At 43.6% G+C, this 26,320-nt stretch overlaps 1 long non-coding RNA gene across 1 annotated transcript; it reads right to left on the bottom strand.

Moving 5' to 3' along the window:
* Window positions 1–13,850: 13,850 nt before the first annotated feature.
* Window positions 13,851–17,725, bottom strand: LOC143277642 (uncharacterized). Its single transcript, XR_013053766.1, has 2 exons — window positions 17,010–17,725; window positions 13,851–16,881 (listed from the first exon to the last, which is right to left on the bottom strand). It is a non-coding gene; the product is annotated as an uncharacterized LOC143277642 (long non-coding RNA).
* Between the last annotated feature and the right edge of the window lie 8,595 nt (window positions 17,726–26,320).

Genomic DNA, 26,320 nt, shown 5'->3' with positions numbered 1-26,320 from the left:
GGGGGGGTTGGGGGGGAGGGGGGTGGTCTAGCATTTAAGATCTCAGCACAACAATCCCTTGCCTTGCGAGACGGGTTGAGCCACTGCTGTTACTGCTAGTTGTAGCAGTGCTGCTACCACTACCTTTTTTTTTTTTTACTTATTTATTGATCATGTTTAATTTTTAACATGTTAAGGGGATACAATACAAGTTGTTGTGAAGCATTGCTTGGTGCCAGGTGAAGGCCTCAGTCCATCTGTTGACAGCTGCGGTGCTGTACATGTTGGCTGGTTGGTGTGGGACAGGTGTGAAAGTTGCTGTGGAGCAGGTGTGACGGTTGGCATGGAACAGGTGTGAAAGTTTTTGCGAAACAAGCGTTGAACAGATGTAACAGTTGGCGTGGAACAGGTGTTAAAGTTGGCGTAAAAACGGTTGTCACAGTTGGAGTGGAATTGGTGTGAAAGGTGAAAAAGGCGTAAAAGTTGGCGTGCAGCAGGTGTGACAAATGGGCGTGCAACAGGTGCAAAAGGTGGAACAGTGTAAAAGTTGGCGCAAAGCAGGAATGAAAGTTGGCATGGAACAGGTGGGGAAAGCGGAACAGGTTGTGGAAGTTGGCATGAAACAGGAGTAAAAGTTGGCATTGAGCAGGTGTGCAATGTGGAACAGGTGTGACAGTTGGCATTGAGCAGGTGTGCAATGTGGAACAGGTGTGACAGTTGGCATTGAGCAGGTGTGCAATGTGGAACAGGTGTGACAGTTGGCATTGAGCAGGTGTGCAATGTGGAACAGGTGTGACAGTTGGCATTGAGCAGGTGTGCAATGTGGAACAGGTGTGACAGTTGGCATTGAGCAGGTGTGCAATGTGGAACAGGTGTGACAGTTGGCATTGAGCAGGTGTGCAATGTGGAACAGGTGTGACAGTTGGCATTGAGCAGGTGTGCAAGGTGGAACAGGTGTGACAGTTGGCATTGAGCAGGTGTGCAATGTGGAACAGGTGTGACAGTTGGCATTGAGCAGGCGTGCAATGTGGAACAGGTGTGACAGTTGGCATTGAGCAGGTGTTCGATGTGGAACAGGTGTGACAGTTGGCATTGAGCAGGTGTGCAATGTGGAACAGGTGTGACAGTTGGCATTGAGCAGGTGTGCAATGTGCAAACAGGTGTGACAGTTGGCGTTGAGCAGGTGTGCAGTGTGGAACAGGTGTGACAGTTGGCGTTGAGCAGGTGTGCAATGTAGAACAGGTGTGACAGTTGGCGTTGAGCAGGTGTGCAAGGTGGAACAGGTGTGACAGTTGGCGTTGAGCAGGTGTGCAATGTGGAACAGGTGTGACAGTTGGCTTTGAGCAGGTGTGCAATGTGGAACAGGTGTGACAGTTGGCGTTGAGCAGGTGTGCAATGTAGAACAGGTGTGACAGTTGGCGTTGAGCAGGTGTGCAATGTGGAACAGGTGTCACAGTTGGCGTTGAGCAGGTGTGCAGTGTGGAACAGGTGTGACAGTTGGTGTTGAGCAGGTGTGCAAGGTGGAACAGGTGTGACAGTTGGCGTTGAGCAGGTGTGCAGTGTGGAACAGGTGTGACAGTTGGCGTTGAGCAGGTGTGCAAGGTGGAACAGGTGTGACAGTTGGCGTTGAGCAGGTGTGCAATGTGGAACAGGTGTGACAGTTGGCGTTGAGCAGGTGTGCAATGTGGAACAGGTGTGACAGTTGGCGTTGAGCAGGTGTGCAGTGTGGAACAGGTGTGACAGTTGGCGTTGAGCAGGTGTGCAAGGTGGAACAGGTGTGACAGTTGGCGTTGAGCAGGTGTGCAATGTGGAACAGGTGTGACAGTTGGCGTTGAGCAGGTGTGCAATGTGGAACAGGTGTGACAGTTGGCGTTGAGCAGGTGTGCAGTGTGGAACAGGTGTGACAGTTGGCGTTGAGCAGGTGTGCAAGGTGGAACAGGTGTGACAGTTGGCGTTGAGCAGGTGTGCAAGGTGGAACAGGTGTGACAGTTGGCATTGAGCAGGTGTGCAATGTGGAACAGGTGTGACAGTTGGCATTGAGCAGGTGTGCAAGGTGGAACAGGTGTGACAGTTGGCATTGAGCAGGTGTGCAAGGTGGAACAGGTGTGACAGTTGGCGTTGAGCAGGTGTGCAATGTGGAACAGGTGTGACAATTGGCATTGAGCAGGTGTGAAAGGTGGAACAGGTGTGACAGTTGGCGTTGAGCCGGTGTAAAAGGTGGAACAGGTTTGACAATTGGCATTGAGCAGGTGTGCAAGGTGGAACAGGTGTGACAGTTGGTGTTGAGCAGGTGTGAAAGGTGGAGCAGGTGTGACAGTTGGTGTGGAAACAGGTGTGAAAGTGAAGCCATGAAGCTGCCAGCTTCCCCGAGGGAAGCGTGAGAACGGTGCTGTGCTAGACGCATGTTCATCACTGTGGAGGAAACGAGAGTGTTTTGAAAGTTGACCGTGGCTCAGTGGTGGAGGAGGAGTGGAGCTAAGTATAGCTTTGAACAGTGAAGAGGTGCTGTGGCAGAATCAGCTGGGTGTGGGTCTTCCGACCCAGTGTTCACCAGTGATGAGGGTTCGAGGCCCCCGTTTCAGTATGGTGTCGTGTCCTTTGGGAAGGGTAGTTTACTCCGATTTTCCTCTCTCCGCCCAGGTGTGAATGGATTCCGGACTTGAGGTTTGGGGAAGGTTAAAGATATAGAAGGAGAGGGGAGGGAATGGGCCCTGCCTTCCTGTGCCGAGCCCTGGACACAGTGGATATGAATTCACTGCCCTTACGGACTTAGATTAAGGTTATGGGGCCTTTAACCTTCTTTTTCTTTTTTAATTTTGAACTGGGTGGGTCAGCGTGTGGGAGGTGGCCAGCCACCTCTTCACACGTACACACACACACACACACACACACACACATACGCAAACACACACACACAATACACACACACACACACACAACACACACACACAATACACACACACATGCACACACACACACACAGTACACACACATACACAAACACACACACACACACACACACACACACACACACACACACACAATACACACACACATGCACACACACACACACAGTACACACACACACACACACACAATGCACACACACACACACAAACACACAATACACACACACACAACACACACACACACACACACACACACACACACACACACACACACATAAGGAGAGTGAGTTTGTTTCCATGTCAGTGAGAGTCAAGGAGGCATCAGAGCCTGCAGGCTGATCCATACAGGCTTCACCACAGGTGTACTGGGTCCTGCCTGGCCTGGAGATTAAGCGACATAGCCAGTGTGTGTTACTTGGTCATGGTGACTGTGCGTCATTGTGCCCCACACCTGTTGGGATCCCATAGTGTCTTTCGTGTCTCTGGTGTTTTAACTCATTTTTACCCCACACAGCTGCATGCCTGCTACAACTCCCCTGGACCACAACAGTAAAAAAAAAAAATTAGGGTGGTTCACTGAAACGCTGAAAATTGTTTATTTAATCAGTCAAACAAATCTTCGTTTTCATGCTTCCGCAGTCTGTTAACAGCTCAGTTTTGGACACCAACTGTACCACGCAAGAATAAGCGAACTCAGAATAGTATATTGGTATGAGAGAATGCTCGTACCAGGTCCACAGGGGTAAGTAATTATGGTAACGACATAACTCACATCTGGAGTAGAATGAGTTGCTGTCGTTACTTATTTGTTTTGTTCCATTCAATGATGTTTTGTACAAACGTAAGGCAGGAATCTAAAGGCATAAACCAGCTGCTTTGGGTTTATCGGAGGTCAGGCATATGCTTCTGTTTTTTCTTCAGGTTTTTTTTCTCTTTTTGTTCTTTTTCAATTTAACTCTTTTACCACCAAGTTTCAATGTGAAAAACACTCCCCAGTGCCGAAAAAAAATTAGACTTGGTGCTCTCAGTCACAGGCTTTTGGTTTTTGTCAGAACAACATGATGGACTTGTTCACTTTAAACTCCATCAGGGGGCAAAGGTTTAGTCATTGTTCTATTGGCGGGGGAAACTGGTTGCAGCTGTCAAACTTTGTTACAATGTGACAAATGGTCATAGCAACATGACTCCTTGATGTCAACTAAAGTCGCCTATGGCAGTTCACTGTCTGGCTGACTAAAGTCGCCTATGGTGGTGATAGAGTTAACATGACCCCTAGATGTCAACTAAAGTCTCCTATGGCATTGCACTGTCAGGCCATCTTATCAAAATGACCCCATGATGTCGACTAAAGTCACCTATGGCAGTGCACTGTCCAGTCAACTAAAGTCACCAGTGGCAGTGAAACAGGTAGCATGAACGTGATCCCTAGATGTCTACTAATGTCTCCTGTGGCAGTGAAAGAGTTAACATAACCCCTAGATGTCTGCTAAAGTATCCTATGGCAGTGAAAGAGTTAACATAACCCCTAGATGTCGACAGAAGTCTCCAGTGGCCAACTTAAGTCACCTATACTGGTGAAAGACTTGAAGCAGATGTGGTGAAGCATATATGGCTCAGTCTGCACACACCGACGCCTCCTTAGAAGTGAAACTGTGATGACTGTAGTGTTCAGCTTATGTATTGCCATATATAGAATGCGACATACAAGTACATACAGCCGTGGGCTTTCTGTTACTTCATCATCAAAGCGGCTTCCGACCCACGTCCAACATCTTTTTGTTGTTGTGGTCTTTTGTCTGGATCTGGTCACTGTGCAGATGTGTTGTCCCTTTTTTTTTCTTTTTTTTCTTTTTCAATACCTTGTCATCGTCTTGCCGATGGGGATATTTTCTCTCTCTTTTTTTTAGAATATGTTGTCATTGTCTGCCAGCGTGAAGCATTTTTCTTTTGATTACTGATGTGTAGCACTGTTGCGGGGTTGTTGTTTTTTTGTTTGTTTGTTTGTTGTTTTTTTTGGGGGGTGGGGGGGGTTAGTGTGTCATTGTCTACCATTTTGTAGCATTTTTCCTTTTTTTTTTTTTTTTTTTTTTTTTTTTTTTTTTTTTTTTTTTTTTTTTTTTTTTTTTTTTTTTAATGTGTCATTGTCTACTGATGTGTAGCACTTCTTTTTTAGTGTGTCATTGTCTGCCTATGTGTAGCATATTTTCTCTTTTTTTCAAACTTGTCATTGTCTGCCGATGTGTAACATTTTTCTTCTTTTTTTTTTCTTTTTTTTAACATATCTTTGCCTGCTGATGTCTTGCTTTTTTTAAAAAAAAATTTTAACATGCCATTTTTTTGCCAATGTTTGAAATTTCTTCTTTTTTTTTAACATATCATTGTCCACCAGTGTGCAGCATTCTTCTGGTTTTTAAGTGTGTCATTGTCTGCCGATGTGTTGCATTTTTTTTTCGTTTTAAACATGTCAGTTGTCATTGTCTGCCAGTGTGTAGCATTTTTCTTTTTTGTCTGCTGATGTGTAGCGGTTTTTTGTTTTTTTTATTTTTATATACATGTCATTGGTGGGTAGATGTGCAGCATTTTTCTTCTTTTTTTTTCATGCATTTCATTTCTGCTGATGTGTACCATTTTTCTTTCCTTTTTAATGTGTCATTGTCTGCCATTGTGTTGCATTTTTTTACTTTCAAATGTGTTATTTTCTGCCCATGTGTTGCATATTTCTTTTTTAAAACTTGTCTGCCTATGTGTTGCACGTTTCTTTTAAAAGTCTGTCACTGTCTGCCAATGTGTAGCAATTTTCTCATCTTAAAAGTGCCATTGTCACCCGCTGTATAGCATTTTTCTTTTTTCTTTTTAAACATGTCATTGTCTGCCAATGTGTAGCATTTTTCTTTTCTTGAAATATATCATTGTCTGCTGATGTGCAGCATTCTGTTGTTTTTTTTTAAACATGTCATTGTCTGCTGATAGTAGCTTTTCTTTTAAATGTGCCATTGTATGCCATGTTTCACATTTTACTTTTTTAAAATGTGTCATTATCTACTTATGTGTTGCATTATCTATTTCAAAATATGTCAGTATCTGCTGGTGTTGCATCTGTTTCTTTTTTTAAACATACATTGGCTTTTGATGTGTAGCTTTTTTTTTTTTTTTGCTTTTTTTTCAAATGCCATTCTCTGCCAATGTGTTGTATTTCATTATTTCTTGAAAGTCTGTCATTGTCTGGGGATGTGTAGTCTTTTTCATTATTTAAATGTGTCTTTGTCTGCTGAAATATAGTAGTTGTCTTTTTTCTTCTTTTTTTTTATGTCATTTTCTGCTTTTCTAGATGTGTCTGGCAATACACGTGTTCACATTTTTTCTAGTCTGCCGATGTGTAGCAGTTTCAACTTGTCCTTTTGTGCTGATGTGCTGTATAATTATTTCTGGGGTGGTTGTTTTTTTATGTGTCATTGTGTGCCGATGGGTAGAACAATTCATGTCGTGAAAAAGAAATGAGAGATTGCGTTAATTTTGGTGGTGCAGTGATTGTCATGACAACTTGACAACAATTCTCATTCTTTTATTTGTGTATTCAGATATGAAATTTTCGCTGCTCTAGTTATTCGTGGCGGAGTCTGTCAAGCGTTGGAACTTTTGATCCAGTGTCCACCAGCGATCAGCAGTCGAGGCCCAGTTTCAGCATGGTGTCGTGTCCTAGGGAAAAGCACGCACGTTACTCTTCTTCTTCTTCTTCTGCGTTCACTCGTATGCACACGTGTATGACCGTTTTTACCCCGCCATGTAGGCAGCCATACTCCGTTTTCAGGGGTGTGCATGCTGGGTATGTTCTTGTTTCCATAACCCACCAAACGCTGACATGGATTACAGGATCTTTAACGTGCGTATTTGATCTTCTGCTTGCATATACACACAAAGGGGGTAGCAGGTGTGCACATATGTTGACCTGGGAGATCGTAGTAAAAATCTCCACCCTTTACCCACCAGGCGCCGTCACCGTGATTCAAACCCGGGACCCTCAGATTGACAGTCCAACGCTTTAACCACTCGGCTATTGCGCCCGTCGCACGTTACTCTGATTTTCCTCACTCCACCCAGATGCGAATCAGTAGTTAACTCACTCCGGACGAATAGTTCTTTCCCTTCCTTTTCCCTACAGACGACCCATTTGTTAGGGTTAGGAAAAAAAATCACAAAAAATACAAAACATAAAGTAACTGAATGAAACTTGCTGTACTTGACCCACTGACACCTCTCCTCACGTCGTGTGAACGCCCACCCCCCTCCCTCTTCACTGGTCTCAGAAGCTGAATCACAATCAGGACCTACTTGCCAGTAGCTTTCTTCACTGCAGAAACTTTATTCAGTGTCTTCATCATCCCTCATTGATGTCAAAACTTTAAGTTTGAAGCATTTCAATCACTTCAGCAGCAGTAAAAGCAGCTGTCATGGTCTAGTTTGCTCCAAAAATTTCCACTTATATCGCCTGCGACGCCATTTTCGATACATATGCAGATTAGCTTGTCGTGTGGGGTCCTGAACTCGCTGGCTGGCTGTGGAGTGTGTTGTCACGGAATCTCATGAAGAAACTTTCCATTCGACCCTTGACACATTCGCAATACCCGGTGTAGCTGTGATTGTAATGCTACCCCATGAGGAAAACGTGGAAAAAAATTTTAATTGTCGAAACCGCTACAGCGTTCCGTCGTCCGGAACGCTACCTTACGTCAGGAACGCTATAGCGTTTCATCGTCCGGAACGCTACCTTACATCAGGAACGCTATAGAGTTCCATCGTCCGGAGTGAGTTAACTGCAGTCAGGGAAGGTTAAGGAGCGGAAGAAGAGGACTGGGTCCCGCCTTCCCATGCCCAGCCCTAGACACAGTGACAGTGAATTCGCTGCCCCTATAGGGCCATAAAAGGCTGAGATCATGAACTATTTGAATCATTTGATTGAATGTTATATATGTTACAGCTTTTTTTTTTTCTTTTTTTTTTTTTTTTTTTTTTTTTTTTTGCTTTTTCATTGTCTGCTGATGTCTAGCTTTTTTTTTTTTTTTTTTTTTTTTTTTTTTTTTTCTTTTTTTTTTTTCTTGAACACATCATTGTCTGCTGATGTCTAGCTTTTTTTTTTTGCTTTTTTTTTTTTTTAACATTGATTGCTACAAAGAGATGCTTGTTTTCAAACTCCTGTGAACACAATGAGAGAGCTCCATGTCAAGGTCACTGTGTTTGTGGTTTCTAACACTGACCAGGTTCATAATTTGTGCGCAATATAATGATGATGGGTTTTATGGATTTTTTTTTTGTTTTGATTGGGGTTTTTTTGCATCTTATTCTGTGCAATATTCGTACCTTTTTTCTTTTTTGTTTTAGGTGTTGTTAGTGGTGCTTTTGTTGTTGTTTTTTAGGTTTGGGGCTTGTTGGGTTTTTTTGGATGGGTGGGTTGTTTTTTGTTTTTGTTTTTGTGTTGATGTTTTTTTGTCTTTTTTTATTGAAAACATTGTACCTCGATTGTTTTAAGGGATCAACTTACCACCATTGATATAGTCATTGCTTTAGCATATCTGACTGAACTAAAAGAATGCACATTTCTTCACTGATTAAGTTGCAACCCCTCCTTTTCACCCTCTCCTGTTCTGTATTCAAGAAAAGTTTTGGGGTGGTTGTTTTTGGTTTTTTTTACGTTTGTGTACCATGACATTATGGATATCAGAAGGCTAAGTCTTCTTTTGCATATTCTCATTCATACATATGTACTTGCCTTCATATATTTCAGCTTACAACAACCCAAAGTTCCCACCTTTATTCAGTGAAAAAAAAATATATATATATATATATTATTTACATTCTTTTTGACTCTCATATCAAACTTATTTTCATTCTTGTTAACTCAACCCAAAGTTCCCACCTTTATTCAGTGAAAAAAAAAAATCTATATATATATGAATTATTTACATTCTTTTTGACTCATATCAAACTTATTTTCATTCTTGTTAACTCTTTCCCTCACAGTGCCATTTAACACATCATCTCATATTACTTGACATATAACAGAATATTTCCTTTCTTTTCTTTTCATAATCATTGAAAAAATTGTTTCCGTGTTCACAGTCTTTTCTGTAAAAAAAAAAAAAAAAAAAAAAAAAAACACCTATTATTTGGGGATGGGAAATATCTATCACCAGCCAGGTCACTGGCTTTTTAAGCTATGCTGTTTCAAGTCTTCTTATGTCTGAGGCAGTTACTGATTACTGTTGAACACCAGCACACAACTGTAAAACAAAGCATTCTAGTCGCTCACCAGAACAGCTAGATCACAAAAAGTCCGCACAAACTGGAAAAAAAAAATTCTTCTGTCAGTCATAACACAGTTAACTTATATTTGCTCATCTGTCAGATATGCAAAACCTCACTCCTTTTTTCTTTCTTTTTTTTTATGGGCAGCCTGGGAGGTGGATATAATGTCCAAAGACGATATCAACAAAATATCAGGTGGGGATATCAACTTCCCAAACCGTTACAACTTTTTTTTTTAGGACAATCAGCCCTCTTTTTTTCTTTTTTTTTTTTTTACTTTTGTCCTCTTTGTACTTCATTCATGAAATAATCCCACACAGTAAAAAAAATAAAAATAAAAAAATTAAAAAAACCTAATGACAGCAATAAATCATGACATAAAACAAATGTAATACCATAGTGTTTCGCAGCATAAACTGACAGTAGAATTGTATGAATTGTACACCTGCTTACCTTGAAGTAATGGAATCCTGTGATTTGAATGCTTGCTTCCCTTGAAGTAATGGAATCCTGTGATTTGAATGCTTGCTTCCCTTGAAGTAATGGAATCCTGTGATTTGTATGCTTGCTTTCCTTGAAGAAATGGAACTGTGAATTTTATGCTTACTTCCCTTGAAGTAATGGAATCCTGTCAGTTTTATGTTTGCTTCCCTTGAATTAATTGAATCCGGTCAGTTTTATGTTTGCCTAATTTGAAGTAAAGGAATTTAATATATGGAATTCTATAATTTTATGCTTGCATACTTGAAGTGGTGGAATTCTATTAATTTTATGCATGCTTACTTTGAAGTAATGAAATCCTATGAATATTTTATTCTTCCTTACTTTGAAGTAATGGGATTCAATAAATCTTATGCTTTCTTGCTTTGAAGTAATGGCATTCAATAAATTCTGTGCTTGCCTAGTTTGAAATAAGCAGTGGAATTTGAAGTAATGGAATTCAATAAATTTAATATTTCATTGCTTTGAAGAGATGAAATTCTGTAAGTTTATGCTTGCTTACCTTGAAGTAACAAAACCTTGTGAATTTTATTCTTCCCTGCTTTGAAGTAATGGGATTCAATAAATCTTATGCTTTCTTGCTTTGAATGGAATTCAATAAATTCTGTGTTTTCTTGCTTTGAAGAAATGGAATTCAATAAATTCTTAACTTGCCTACTTTGAAATAAGTAGTGGAATTCTGTGAATTTTATGTTTGCTTACCTCGAATTAATGAAATCCTGTGAATTTTATGCTTCCTACTTTAAATAATGGAATTCTATTTAAATGTTTATGCTTTCTTGCTTTGAAGTAATGGAATTCAATAAATTCTAAACTTGCCTACTTTGAAATAAGTAGTGGAATTCTGTGAATTTTATGTTTCTTTACCTGGAAATAATGAAACCCTGTGATTTTTATGCTTCCCTACCTGAAGTAGTGAAATTCTGTGAAATGTTATACTTTCTTCCATTGAAGTAATGGAATCCATTAGATTTTATGTTTTCTTTCTTTGAAGTAATGGAATTCTATCAATTTTATGTTTGCCTACTTTGAAGCAATGGAATTCTGTGAATTTTATGCTTGCTTACCTTGAAGTAATGAAACCCTGTGAATTTTATGCTTCACTACTATGAAGTAATGAAATTAAATAAATTTTATGCTTTCTTGTTCTGAAGTAATGGAATTCAATAAATTTCATGTTTGCCTACTTTGAAGTAATTGAATTCTGTGACTTTTATGCTTGCATATTTTGAAGAAAAGGAATTCTATAAATTTTATTCTAGCCTACTTTGAACTTGAAGTAATGGAAATCTGTCAATTTTATGCGTGATGAAATCCTACGAATTTTATGCTTGCTTACTTTGAAGTAATGACATCCTATGAATTTTATGCTTGCTTACTTTGAAGTAATGGAATTCTGTGATTTTTTTCGCTGGCATACCTTGGAAGAAACGAAACGTAATGCTTCAGAATTGTGCAAAACCTTGATGAACTGAGACAGGGTCAGCTATGAACATTGATCTCGGCAGCCATCATTGTTCAGGGAAAGGTTTCCCTCCCTCACATGGCACGTGGGGTTGGGTTTGTGGGGGGTAGGAAGGAAGGAAAGAAAGAAAGGTGGAAGGAAGGAAAGAAAGAAGACTGGATGGAAGGAAAGAAAGAAGAAAGGAGGAAAGACGAAACGAAGGAATGGAGGAGGAAGAAAGGTTAAGAAAGAAGGAAGGAAGAAAGGAAAAGGGTGGTAGAGGGGAGGGGGGGGGGATGATGGGCCTCACCCCCAACCCACCCACCACCACCACCACCATCACTCACACAGCTTCTCACCAGGTGTGGAGGATGCAATGGGCCGTGTGAGATTGGGGGGGAGGGTGTGGGGGGCTTGGGGGCAGGAGCGAGGTGGGGGTGTGTGGGAGGGGGGGGGGGGGTAGGAGGGTAGCCATTATCAGCAGGGGGTAAAACTGAGAGACCACAGCAGTTCAGAACCGCTCTGCCTTGATCAAGTCACGTGGCCTGGGAGGGAGAGGGGAGAACAGTGGGGGGGGGGGGGCTGGGGGGGGCAGCTGTAACGCCTCCTCCCCTCCCCTCACCACCCCCCCCACCCCCCCAACACACACACCCTACCATAGGAATGATGCCCCCCCCAGCCCCCCTCTTTCTCAATATGAACAGTATCCGATACTCCTGGAAATTCTGTGCCAGAAATTTCCTGTTTCTATCCCTTTCCTTCCCCTGCCTGTTTTTTGTGTGTGTGTGGGGGGGGGTTTGTTGTTGTTTTTAATATTATGCCTGTTGCTATGTATGAACTGTATGATGCATACCTTGCTTCTAGTTCTACCATCTTGTCTGATTTTCAGGGGAAATAATTAACGTGTATAAAGCATACCTTGGTTCTACCACTTGGCCTGATTTTTTTGGAGGGGGGGGGGGGGGGGATTAATGTGTATAATGCGTACCTTGGTTCTACCACTTGGCCTGATTTTTTGGGAGGGGGGAGGGGGGGGGGGGGGATTAATGTGTATAATGCGTACCTTGGTTCTACCATTTGGTCTGATTATTGGGGGGGTGGGGGGGGATTAATGTGTATAATGCGTACCTTGGTTCTACCACTTGGCCTGATTTTTTTTTTTTTTTTGGGGGGGGGGGGGGGGGGGGGGGGGGGGGGGGGATTAATGTGTATAATGCGTACCTTGGTTCTACCATTTGGTCTGATTATTGGGGGGGGGGGGAATTAATGTGTATAATGCGTACTTTGGTTCTACCATTTCATCTGATTTTCATGGAGACAGTTAATGTGTATAATGTTTACCTTTTGGTCTAATTTTTATGGAAATAAGCGCGTGTAATGAGTACCTTGATTCTACCATTTGGTCTGATTTTTAAGGAAAAAAAAATTGTGTATGATGGCATACCTTGGTTTCTACCATTTTGTCCAATTTACAGGATGACAATTAATGTTATAATGCGTACCTTAGTTCTACCAACTGGTCTGATTTTCATGGTAACAACGTGTGTAATGCGTACTTTGATCTACCAATTAGTCTGATTTTCAGGGAAACAATTAAGCTGTATTATGCGTACCATGGTTGTACCATTTAGTCAGATTTTCAAGGGGGAAAAAAGTAATGTGTATGATGCATACTTAGGTTCTGATGTTTTTATCATTGAAGAAAAGCAATGTTTGTTGTTCTTCCAGTGGGTGGACATTGGGTTCATTGTGTAATTTGCTGAGAATCCTTCTGTACATGTGGACCCATGTGTTTGTATGGATGGCCATGTGTGTGTTCATGTGTGTGCATGTGCATTTGTGTACATGTATTTATGTGTACATATGTAGGCGTGTAAGTGCATGTGTATGTGTGTGGGTGGTTGTGTATAGGTGTGTTTTTCAAGAGGGCATATGAATGTGTGTGTGTGTGTGTGAGCATGTACGTTCTGGTGGTCTGGCTTTGCAGTTTCTCCACCTTCCTGTCTCTTCTCTGTGAAATCTCCACCCAGTTTTGCATTTTTCAAGATCACACACAGTCCCTCACACACAGTTCTCCTTTGCCTTGCTCATAAACATGCTCACATCCTTGAGCAAACGCAAAAGCACACGCACACACACACACACACACACACACTAACACACACACATTCACACCCCCGCTGACACAGAGAAAGAAGTGAAATCAATGCTGGTTTAATAGACTAGTCCAACCACTGAAACACAAGACAAAAACCACAACAGCACTAACAGCCAGCGTTTATTAAGGGTGGACGATATCCCCGTGAAAACACTACCACCCCCACCCATCCCTTTACTCTCCCTCCTGCTATCAACCCCCCCCACCCCACCCCCCCTCGCCCCTCCCCCCTAAAACATGGAGCGACCAGTGTTGAAAACTTTTCTTAAAAGCATTTCTTTGTGTGTGACACTGAGAGCTGCAAGTAGACAGAGAGCGAAGAAGGCCGGTGTTGTTCATCTTCATGGTCGGTAAGGAAAAACACACCGAGAGGAAATACGCAGGTTGGCGACAAGCTTGAAAACATCTTCGTCCTTTGTGGCAGCAAATCGAGGAAAAGCTTCATCAGATCAAATCAAATCAAACTCCCATATGCAGCAAGTTCAAAAGTATCCAAACGTCTGTGCTCACCCAGTGGGGTTTTATTTGTTGGGGTTTTTTGAGTGGTTTTTTTTTTTAATTCTTGATCCTACCCGCCACAAACGCCTTATTCTTTCTTTCCTCTCTTCCATTTTTGTCTGAAGTGCCCCCAGTTTTCAGTGCTAAATCCCCATTCCTTTCCATCCTTATAGCTCCAGTAAACTGAACGCACACAGGGTTTTATTTTTCCCTACGATCACCTTCGGGTGATAGATGGGGGGTGGGGGGGGGAATGGTTTGACACGTGACTGCAAGGGGTACGATCCTCCCTGTCCGGTCATTACCGTTCATCAGCTTCCTCCCCTCACGGGGCCTCACTGTCCAGTCAGCGACAGAGGCCACTACCACCACCACCTGGCCCCTGCACCGTTTCTTCACTGGACAGAGCTTTCCTTTCCCACAGATCTATCCCTGGGGTCAGCACTTGGCCTTCACCTTTCACTGGGGATCAATGTCAACCTGACCTCTTTGTACTGCAACCGTTTATCAGCCCGCAGAAGAAATTGGGAGGAGGGGTGGGGGGCAGAGAAATAAACACTGAACAAAATAATGATGATCATCATAACAAACAAGCAGGCAGGTTGACATTATTTTCAAAATGTTTGACATAGACGTTTGAGGGATCAAAAAAAAACCACACACACAGACTGAAGCGTCATACGATACTAGCAGCACAACCCAACCCCCCCCACCTATCCCCCTCCCAATTCCAACCCACTCCCCCCCACCTCCCAATCCCCTTCACCACAATAGGGAGAAACAGCAAAGCTGGCCTCTCAGTGTTTGAAAGGCTGACACATAAATGCATTACAGTAAATGAAAATTAAAAAAATCAAAATGTATCATCATCATCAGTGTGCAACATATGACTTCCCTTTTCATATCAAGCCTTCTGAGTATGACTAGGTGCCAGATAATGTTCTTTTTTTTGATTACCAATACCTGTAAGAACTGGACAAAAGACCTGGAAAATGGCAACACAGTTACAACATGATGATAAACATTGCTGGTGTTCATTCTGACCAGATTTTATTGTTGTTGTTTTACCGACACAGCTGCAAACAACACTAGTAACTATCACCACTCTGTAACCAGCCAGTAACCAACGTTGTAACCCACAGTGATCAACACTGCCAGTAACCAACATTGTAACTCACAGTGATCAACACTATCACTGGTCAGTGACCAACACTGTAACCAGGCCGTAACCAACGCTCTGATCCAGTCATCAACACTGTAACCGGCTGGTAACCAATGCTGTAACCCACACAGTGTCACCAGTCAGTAACTAACGCTGTAACTCACAGTCATCAACACTGTCGCTGGTCAACAACCAACACTGTAACCAGGCCGTAACCAAAGCTCTGATCCACAGTCATCAACACTGTAACCGGCTGGTAACCAATGCTGTAACCCACACAGTGTCACCAGTCAGTAACTTAACGCTGTAACTCACAGTCATCAACACTGTAACCAGGCCGTAACCAACGCTCTGATCCGCAGTCATCAACACTGTAACCGGCTGGTAACCAATGCTGTAACCCACACAGTGTCACCAGTCAGTAACTAACGCTGTAACTCACAGTCATCAACACTTCACTGGTCAACAACCAACACTGTAACCAGCCAGTAACCAACGCTGTAACCATCCAGCCTAGTAACCAACGCTGTGACCAGCCGGTAACCAACACTAACCGATGGTAACCCTCAGTTACTGACACTGTCACCACTCGGTAACCCAACGCTAGCCCTCAGGAACCCACTACAATAACCGTCAGTAACCAATGCTGTAAACTAGCCAGTAAACGCCATCATCATGGCGACAACAGCAAGAAGGCTCAGCCATTACCATCATCACCACAACAGCCACGTCTGAAGGTTCACGTCCCATCGCCACACTTTCAAAGGCGAAATGTTCGGCAAAACAGAAGAACTGTAACTGTGAAAGTTGTCAGTTTCTTGATATATGAATTGCTATACTCACTGATAAACCAAGAGAGTGATATCAATTTCTTAATAATGAACTGCGATATTCAATGATGATTATAACAGTGTATTTTGTGCTATTGTTATCACTTTCTTAACAATGGATCACAATATTATTCAATGACAGAATACAATAGTGTTTTCAGTTGCTTAGCAACGAACTGTGATTACTCAATTATATCAATTTCTTAGCAACGAACTGCAATCACTAAATGATAAATCATGTGTTATCAATGAATTTCATTACTGAATGATAAATCATAAGTGTTACCAATTTCTTAATAAAGAATTGCACTATTCAATGATAATTCATTAAAAAAAAAAATTATAACCCATTTCTGCATTTCTTAACAATGAACTGCACAGCTCAATGCATAATTATGAAAGTCAATTTCTAAACAATGAACTGCATTATGCAATCACAAGTCATAAAAGTGTACATTTCTTAACGATGAATTGCATTATTCAATGATGAATTCATAAAAGTCCATTTCTGAACGATGAACTACATTTATTCAGTGGTCATTCAGTTTCTTTAGTTCATGACCGAAGTTTCATCTAAATCGGCCGAGTCTGCATCTCAGTGAAGGGGTTTGGGTCCAGGCACAACACTATACAACACCATCACCAGTGTTAAGAGGGACACTGCATGTGTGTGTGTGTGTGAGCGTGAGGGAGTGGGAGTGTGGATGTGCGTGTGTGTGTGTGTGTGTGCTGACTGGCATGGTACCCACCTACACCACCTAAACTGGACCCTCACAAACCACCCCCACCCCCACGCCCCACCTCCACACCGTTCCCCCGCAGTCCCTCCACCCTCCTCCCGACTGACGACCTTGGCCGACAAACCGGACACTTCTCCTCAACAGGACAAAGGGGGAAACGAGTCAGGAAAACAAAACCCCTGCACAGAGGGCAGCACTGAAGAGTGTGCACGCACGTTTCCAGGTGGCGATGTTACCTCGTGTGAGAGGACCTTTACTGAACACTGATCAAGCTAGCAGTGAACGAACAGATCAACACCTTGTGTAAGAGGACCTTTACTGAACACTGATCGAACTAGCAGTGAACGAACAGATCAACACCTTGTGTGAGAGGACCTTTACTGAACACTGATCAAGCTAGCAGTGAACGAACAGATCAACACCTTGTGTGAGAGGACCTTTACTGAACACTGATCAAGTTAGCAGTGAACGAACAGATCTGTTAACACCTTGTGTGAGAAGACCTTTACTGAACACAGATCAAGTTAGCAGTGAACGAACAGATCTGTTAACACCTTGTGTGAGGAGACCTTTACTGAACATCAACGATCTGCTTCAATCAGTTGCATGGTCTGGCTGGTCACAGTGCTCTTACCATCACACCCACAAGGTGGACGTCTCTTTTCATCACACACTGGCTCTCTCTCTCTCTCTCTCTCTCTCTGTGGAGCCCATGGAATCAGCCTTGTAACACAAAGCAAACAAACAAAAAAAGCCGGCACGACTGCAAACAATTAGCAGAAAGAGACACCTGGACAAAACTACAGGTGGTGGTAACACAAATTCTATAAAATAAAATAAAAAATTTTTAATGCTTTTTATCTCAGCAGAGAAAAAACGGTGAAAGGACCGTACAAAACTGTTTCATTATCACGGTGTGGTAGCATTAAAAAAAAAAAATCATCCACTGTACATTTTCCCTCAAACCTTGATGGGGAGGTGGGGGAGGGGGTGGAGAGTGAATTGAGAAAAAGAAAAAAGAAAAAAAAAAAAACTCCACTCCTTTCCTACCCGCAACAGAGGTCATCCCGACGATGTGATCTCTGACGGTCGTTTTGCAGCCGGCGGCGTTTTGTGCACTCATCTCCTCCTCCACACCACCTGCCTACTACCCCCACACCCCCTAGCCCCCCACCCCTGGACATCAAATTCTCCTGGTTCATGACATCCGACACAGACCATATTACATGCCCCTCCCCCCTCCCCACCCCTGTACCCTTCCCTCACACCTCTTCCCCCCCCCCCCCCCCCCCCCTCGCCTACCCCCCCCCCCCCCCTTCCCAAAAGCTGGAAGGCAGTCTGAATTTTACAGATCTCTCGACAACCCTCACTGTCACCAGAAAAGTTTGGTCAAAAAACACCACCACCCTAGCTTATGTGTGGATGCTAAAGCACTGGGGGAAAAAAAACACCACCAAAAAAAAAAAACAACTGCACCCATAACATCTGATCCTGAAGTAGTAGCTTCAGAACAAGTGAGCTTCTTCCCTTAGCTAATCCAAATCAAATCAAATTATGGTGCTTAGAGCCTGGCCGACCACAAAGGCCACTTCCCCTAGCTCTGGTCCCTGTTATCCTGAATCATAATGATGACAATGATGTTGCTGATTGTAGTAATCCGCTGCTATCTTGAATCATAATGATGACAATGATGTTGCTGACTGCAGAATTCCATTGTTAACTTGAATCATAATGATGACAATGATGTTGCTGACTGCAGAATTCCATTGTTAACTTGAATCATAATAATGACAATGATGTTGCTGACTGCAGAATTCCATTGTTAACTTGAATCATAATGATGACAATGATGTTGCTGACTGCAGAATTCCATTGTTAACTTGAATCATAATGATGACAATGATGTTGCTGACTGCAGAATTCCATTGTTAACTTGAATCATAATGATGACAATGATGTTGCTGACTGCAGAATTCCATTGTTAACTTGAATCATAATGATAACAATGATGTTGCTGACCATACTATTCCGTTGTTATCTTGAATCATAATGATGACAATGATGTTGCTGACTGTAGAATTCCACTGTTAACTTGAATCATAATGATGACAATGATGTTGCTGACTGCAGAGTTCCAGTGTTAACTTGAATCATAATGATGACAATGATGTTGCTGACTGCAGAGTTCCATTGTTAACTTGAATCATAATGATGACAATGATGTTGCTGATCATACTATTCCGTTGTTATCTGAAATCATAATGATGACGATGATGCTACTGATCATACTATTCCGTTGTTATCCTGAATCATAATGACGACGACAATGTTGCCGATCGTACTATTCCGTTGTTATCCTGAATCATAATGACGACGACAATGTTGCCGATCGTACTATTCCCACAGACCTCCCTCATCCTGAATCCATGACGACAACAATGTCGCCGATCGTACTATTCCCACAGACCCCATGACGGTATGACTACCACCACAACTGGCAATGCCACCACACTATTCCCAAGACCTGACGACTCTACAACTACCACCACGACTGGTCATGCCACCAGCATACACAACTGGCACAAGAGGGATGGATGGTGGGCAAGCTGTGTCTTAACACCAAACTCCAAACAAATCAATTATGATTGTGTTTAGCTTAAAGCGTACAGATGTGCAAATTACATGAGACAAGGAAGTGGAATCTACATGTCTTTATGCTCAAGAAACGTTTAAAAACATACAGGTATGGACAATCAGCTACGCAAATTGTGCAAAAAATAAAACAACCCTTAAAACATCCTAGAACATGCACAGCAACAACAACAACCACCACAACGAAGCTTAAGAAAAGAACCTTGTTTCTTTTTTTTTTATATATCACATAATCACAGTGAAACCTAATTCCACTGCCGATGTTTTCTGCGCCACAATGATTTCCACACCCTCTGGATTAAGGTGATGATGATGATGAGAACAGAACCACACACACACACACACACACACACACACAGCCCAGGGAAGTCCAGCAAAATGCATCATCAATAATACATGTATGTATATATGTGTATATTAAAAACTTCTTTTTTTTTTGTAAGACACCAAGAAATAAAACTATGATCAAAACAATGACAAATAAAAACTTTTTTTTTTTGGTTTACATGATTAAAAATTAATTTAAAAAAAAAACTTGAAGCATTTACTATCTGAAATTGTGCAACCTCTAGCACACTTATAAAGAAAATGAAAAGAAAAAAAAAAAAGAGGGGAAAAAAAATCATATCACAAAACCATGATTAGAACGGTGAGTAAAATCTGCACTACAGATTCACCAAGATAGTGCCACCACACTGGTCACAACTAGGAACACTGACAATGAAGGGAGATAAATGGCAGTAGAGCTCAAATCTGTGCAAAGGGGGAGAAAAAAAAAAAAAAAAAAAAAAGCAGACGAAATGGCAGCTGAAATATATATATATATATACAGAATGAATGAACACGAGTGGAGACAAATCCATGACCAGAATATTTACAATGAAAACCTCACACACACACACACACACACACTGCTCTATATGTACACGTATGTATGAAAAGCAGGGTACCGAGGACCACCCTCCACCCCACCCCCCGCCCCAAAAAAAAATATATCAACATCCAATGAAAGGGGGTGCAAAGGGAAATGCGACAGTTGACCAATGGTGAAAAACCTGTCCTGACAAGTGGTGGTGGAGACAGACCCCCCCGACACAAACTCGGCAAACTGTACAGCGAACCAGCACACACACACCTACACTGTGCAATTTTTGTGTCGAACATTTTGGAACTTGGGGGACATGACACAATGGAACAGGAGGAGGGAGGGGGTGGGGTGGAGTGGAGGGGGGGGGGGGCAAGTCACTTCTTCTCTCTCTCTCTCTCTCTCTCTCTCTCTGTCTCTCTCTCTCATTCTTTTCACCAAAGCAGGGGGCTCGTGACAAGCTGCTAACGACAACACGGAGGCCCATCAAAACAGCACATGTCAAATACTCCCAAACTAGAGAAAAAGAACATGGGACGGGGGGAGGGGGGTGGGGGGGGGGGGTTAACTGCTTCATTTCTGTGACGACGACAACAGGTCTGACCCCAAAGCTCAGCAAAGGTCAACAGTGAAGGTCGCCCCAGCGCTCAAAGGTCATCCTGTATGAAGTAATGAACTGAACAGCTGGAACACTCTTTGAAGGGCGGGAGGGGGGGGGGCAGGGGGGGGGGGGGTTACGGGGGAACAAACAGGGCATTTCTGACAGAATGAACCAGAGCAAATGATATATCTGATGAAACAAGGGGAGGGGAGGGGGGGGGGGGGGGGAATTACACAACTTATTCAACATAGAGCAGTTCCTTGCTCCTTGCACAGCGATCATTCACATTGTGAATTCGATGGCATTGTTGGGAGTGGGGGTTGGGGGGTGCGGGGGGAAAGAATGGGGTGGAGAAGAGAGGAGGAAATAGTTTTGGTTGTTTTTTTTTACATCCACAAACAGAAGAAAGTCGTTTTGAGCACAGTGACACCTCACACAATGACTCAGTCGATCCATCTCACACACACACACACACACACACAGCCCCTCCCCCACCAACCCAAGAACAAGCAACTTTTTGCTTCCATTGCCGGGAGGGGGGGGGGGTGCGTGATGGCGGGGTGCGGGGGGGGCGGGTGTCACTGACTTCACTAACAATTGTGTTGTCTTTTTCCTGTTCCCCAGCCCCCCTCCAACACCCCACACCCCCACCCCATCCCACCCCACATGCCTCACAATCATCCCTCTCCCTACACACAACACTATTGTGTCACCGCTGGAAACGGAAAAACAAACCAGCTGACAGGGGAGATTCCGCCTCACCAATGCTTCCACACACACACACACACACACACACAGGGATTGGCTGAAGGAAAATGAATACTGTTCACAACAAAAAGTCTCACCAAAAAACAACAACAAAAATCTCATCACAACGCAAGTCTTTCATGGAGCCTGTGACTGGCAGGTCACAATGTCACAGCTGTGTGCTTCAGGTGTTAGGAGACAAAGTGCACTGATGACGTGACTAATAATTGGGGGGCGTGGGGGGGGGGGGGGGGGGGGGGGACAAAACAAAAAAAACAGAGAGTAAAACCTGCAGAATATACAGCTGATGACAACAATCTCTCTCTCTCTCTGTCTCTCTGTCTCTCTCTCTCTGTACTTGATTTCCCTTCACTTCAATCTGTATGTCTTTCTTTCACTTCAATCAATGTCTGTCTGTCTGTCTGTCTGTCTTTCACTTCAATCACTCTCTGTCCGCCTGTCTATTTGTCTGTCTACCTACCTGCCTGCCTGCCTGTGTGTGTGTGTGTGTGTGTACTTCACCTCAGTCAAGTGAACGTTCTCCCTCACAGCAGACGGAAAACCACGCTGTGTCAGAAATGATGAACACACCCACTTCAGGCGACACCACCATGAACGTCCATTACACATCCAACAAAAACGAAAAGTCTGAAAACTATGCCAGCTTGAGAGACGATTTCTCAGATTTCCGTCACAAACAGGTCTCCCGAACAAACAAACAAACAAACAACATTTTGGACAACTTCTTCACACCAACACCATCACCATAGTTACGGGGATGGGGGGTGGGGGCGCTGTGCATGGTGGGTGGGGAGGGAAAGAGGGGTGGAGGAGGAGGGGGGGGGAGTGTGCCCGTGACAAGGTCTCCATCAACAACAGGTCTCCATGGCAACCAATCAGTACAACGCAACAATGCAGACAAAACGTGTGTTGTTGTTGTTGTTGTTGTTTTTTTTGTTCCACACGCTGACAAGTGTTCTCCTCTCCTGTGACATGATTCAGCATCAACAACAAAAATGACACAACCCAACAAGCAAAAAAAAAACCAAAAAAAACCTGGATATCCGAGAGAGAGAGAAAAAAAAAAAAAGCACACACACACAAAAAAAAACAAATAAAAACTGCCCCATCCCCCCCCAAAAAAAGCACAATCTCGTATTTTTTCCATAACAACAACAACAAAAGCGCAAGTTCGTGTTCGGATAACACAGCCGTTGATGAATAAACCCAATTCAAGAAATAAAATAAGAAAATTCGTAAGACTGCACTGACACTTTGTTGCAACTTTCTCTACACTACAGCTTACGCGCACACGCGCGCACACGCACATACATACACACACACACACACACAACTGCACACACACATACAACTGCACCCAAACTGAATGTGAACATTTTTGAGATTCTCCGCACCATGCAACAGCTTGCACATACAGCAAGCCAGATCATTTTGTACAACACGCATCCAATGTGAGATTCCCATGACATTGAGGGGGAGGGGGGAAAAATATACATATAATATATATATATATATACATACATAAATACATCAATAAATAAAAGAATGGAATCACATTTTCACACATTAGTGACTAAAAAAACACAGCCGAACGGTTCGTCAGACTAACTCATTTTGTACCACGATGTGTCATCTTCATCGTCCTTTGTCATGCCCTATGAACACTGTCCCTCTCAACAAGCACAACACTGCACCAAAGTCTCAGCCATGAAGCTAATCCGAACCAATGCCGGATGTCTGGAGAAATCAGAAATCCGGTACCAGATGTCTGGAGAATCAGAAATCCTGGTGCCGGATGTATGGAGCAATCAGGGATTCCAGTGTCAGATGTCTGAGGAAATCAGGATTCCGGTTCCGGATATCTGTAGAAATCAGGATTCCGGTCTCAGATGTCTGGAGAAATCAGAAATCCAGTGCCAGGTGTCTGGAGAAATCAGAAATTCTGTGCTGGATGTCTGGAGAAATCACGATTCTGGTGCCGGATGTCTAGAGAAATCAGGAATCCAGTGCCGGCCGTCTGGAGAAATCCAATCTGGTGCACCACCCTCACCACAGGGGGGGGGGGGGAGGTTGGAGGGGGGGCGTGGAGGGCGCGAGGGGAGGGTTAAGTTCGGGGGTGGGGGGCTGGGGGGGGGGGGGGGGGAGCAGAAATCAGAAATCTGACGCCAGTCATCAGGAGAATTCGGAACTGGGTTGTGAAGGAGACAGTTAGTATACTACCATCTCCACAATGGGGTGTGTGTGTGTGGGTGTTGTTTGAGGGGTATGGTCGGGGGGTGTGGCCGGGGGGGAGGGGAGGAGGGGGGGAGCAGACAACAAGATGTGGAACCTGCAGACAACCTCCCCCCCCCCAAACTCCCCCCGCACACCTCCCCCTCCCTCCCCCACCCCATGTGGTGAATGGTCAGACAAAGGTGGTGATTTTCTGTTCCACCCACACACCGACGACTTACTGTACATTCAGGGACTCTAATGGATCAGCAACTTTACTGACATGCACCTACCTAACTCCCCACACCCACAATCTCTCTCTCTCTCTCTCTATCTTATACTATCACAAGTGTTTGAAAATACCACACACACCCCTCCTCCTCCCTCTTCCCTCTTCTTTTCTCCAAAGTGCTGTGTTGTCTCAATGTATGCCATGCACGACTCCCCCCCCCACCCCCCCCCACGCCCCCCCCACCCCAACACCACCCAACCACCACCTCCACCCCTGACCAGAACCCCCACCACCAAATTTTGAAATTCTCTCTCTCTCTCTCTCTCTCTCTTTCTCATCTCATCACGGGTGTTTGAATATGCAGACCACACCCACACCACACCCCACACCTCTCTCTCCCTCCCCTTTTCTCTCCCTCGTGTTGTGTTGTCTGTGTGCATGCACAACCCCCCACCCCCACCCCCACCCTCCACACAACACAACACAACACAACACACACAGGTGACATTCTGGCAAGCAAGAGAATGTTGACGAAACGGACATCAGTGTTTCAAGGGAAACATGGACAGGGTGGGTCCAGGGCGGAGGAGGGGGTGCGTGGGGGTGGGGGGGGCACACACAGAGACACCGAGGTCGCAGTTTCCTACAAACGAACATATACACACATACACACACACACACACACACACACACAGAGCCAATGGCGGCCAAAAATAGCGTTACCAAGGAAACAGGGGAAACAACTGACACAGGCAGCAGCAGCCCTGGTGGTGGTGGTGGTGGTGGTGTGGCGAAAAGAAAAGAAAGAGGGAGTGCAGTGGTCTTTGAACACATGGGTAGGGTGGGGGGGGGGGGGTCTAATAGGAAACTACAGACAGGGTGTGTGTGTGTGTGTGTGTGTGTGTGTGTGTGTGTGTGTGCATGATGTGTGTGTGTGTGTGTGTGTGTGTGCATGACATGTCATGATGTGTGTGTGTGTGTATGTGTGTGTGTGTGTGAGTGTGTGTGTGATATGTGTATGTGTGTGTGTGTGTGTGGGTGCATGATGTCATAGTGTGTGTTTGCGTGTTTGTGTGTGTGTGTGTGTGTGTGTGTGTGTGTGTGCATATGTGTATGTGTGTATGTGTGTGTGGGTGCATGATGTCATAGTGTGTGTTTGCGTGTTTGTGTGTGTGTGTGTGTGTGTGTGTGCATATGTGTATGTGTGTATGTGTGTGTGTGTGCATGATGTCATAGTGTGTGTTTGCGTGTTTGTGTGTGTGTGTGCGCATGACATGTTATGATGTGTGTGGGTGTGTCCACGCATGTGTATGATATGTGCATATGTGTGTACATGACACTAAATGTGTGTGTGTCTGTGCATGTGTCTATGTGTGTGTATAATGTGTGCATATATGTGAGTGCATGTGTGTTTGTGTGTGTGTGTGTGTGTGTCCATGATGTGTGTATGTATATGATGTGTGTGTGTGTGTGTGGACATGTACACAATGTGCGTAAGGTGTGAGGGGTAAAAAAAAAAAAAAAAAAAAAAAAAAAACCGGGCAGGATACAGAGTGTCAGGCTCACAAAGGGACCCAGGCAGTTGTTGTTTTTCCTTCTTCATTCTGACAGGGACGGACACACACACACACACACACACACACACACAGACAAACAGACACACACACAGACAAAGGGAAGAAGAAAGCAGGGAAACCCATCACTGTGACCACATACACAGCAGTGCCAGTAAAAATAAATAAATAAATAAATAAAAAATTAAATCAACAACAACAACAACAAAAGCAGTGCAAGCTAACCAGTGCTGATGTGCACACTTGACAACTGCAGCAAAAAAAAAAAAAAAAAAAAAAAAAAAAAAAAAAAAAAACCCACCAAAACACAAACAAAACAAGAAAAATAAATAAAATAGAAAATAAAATAAAATAATTATATATGATTAATAAATAAATAAATAAAACAATCAAATGAAATAAAAGAAATAATATATGAATATAAAGAAAACATATAGAGCTTCCCACTTGCCACTGATGCCAACAAACGAAATACCTGTGTGTGTGTGTGTGTGTGTGTGTGTGTGTGTGTATGTATCTGCAGACATGTGTGCATGCACATTGTGCACTTTGACCCACTTACCCCATTTCATCATCCCGCACACACACACACCCACCATCCACCCCCCACCACCCGACTCTCCCCCCCACCCCCTTCCTAATCACAGCAACACCAGTGAGCATGTATGTATGGGGGTGTGCCTGACATTGACATACCGCATCCTACTACAGTGACTATGTCAACAACAAAAAATGGATCCGTTCCATGCAGTATTTCACCGTCTCTCCACCATTACCCCCACCCCCCACCCCCCACCCCACCCCTCCACCCTCCCCCTCCCCACTCTCCCCTCCTCCACACCCAAGTCCCCCCCCCCCCCCCCCCCCCACCATCCTGACAATGGAAACTGGCCAGT

This window comes from Babylonia areolata, chromosome 34, assembly GCF_041734735.1.
Source record: "Babylonia areolata isolate BAREFJ2019XMU chromosome 34, ASM4173473v1, whole genome shotgun sequence".
Classification (NCBI taxonomy): Eukaryota; Metazoa; Mollusca; class Gastropoda; order Neogastropoda; family Buccinidae; genus Babylonia; species Babylonia areolata.
The sequence above is the reverse complement of the archived record's forward strand: the minus strand, read 5'-3'. Positions and strand labels throughout refer to the sequence as shown.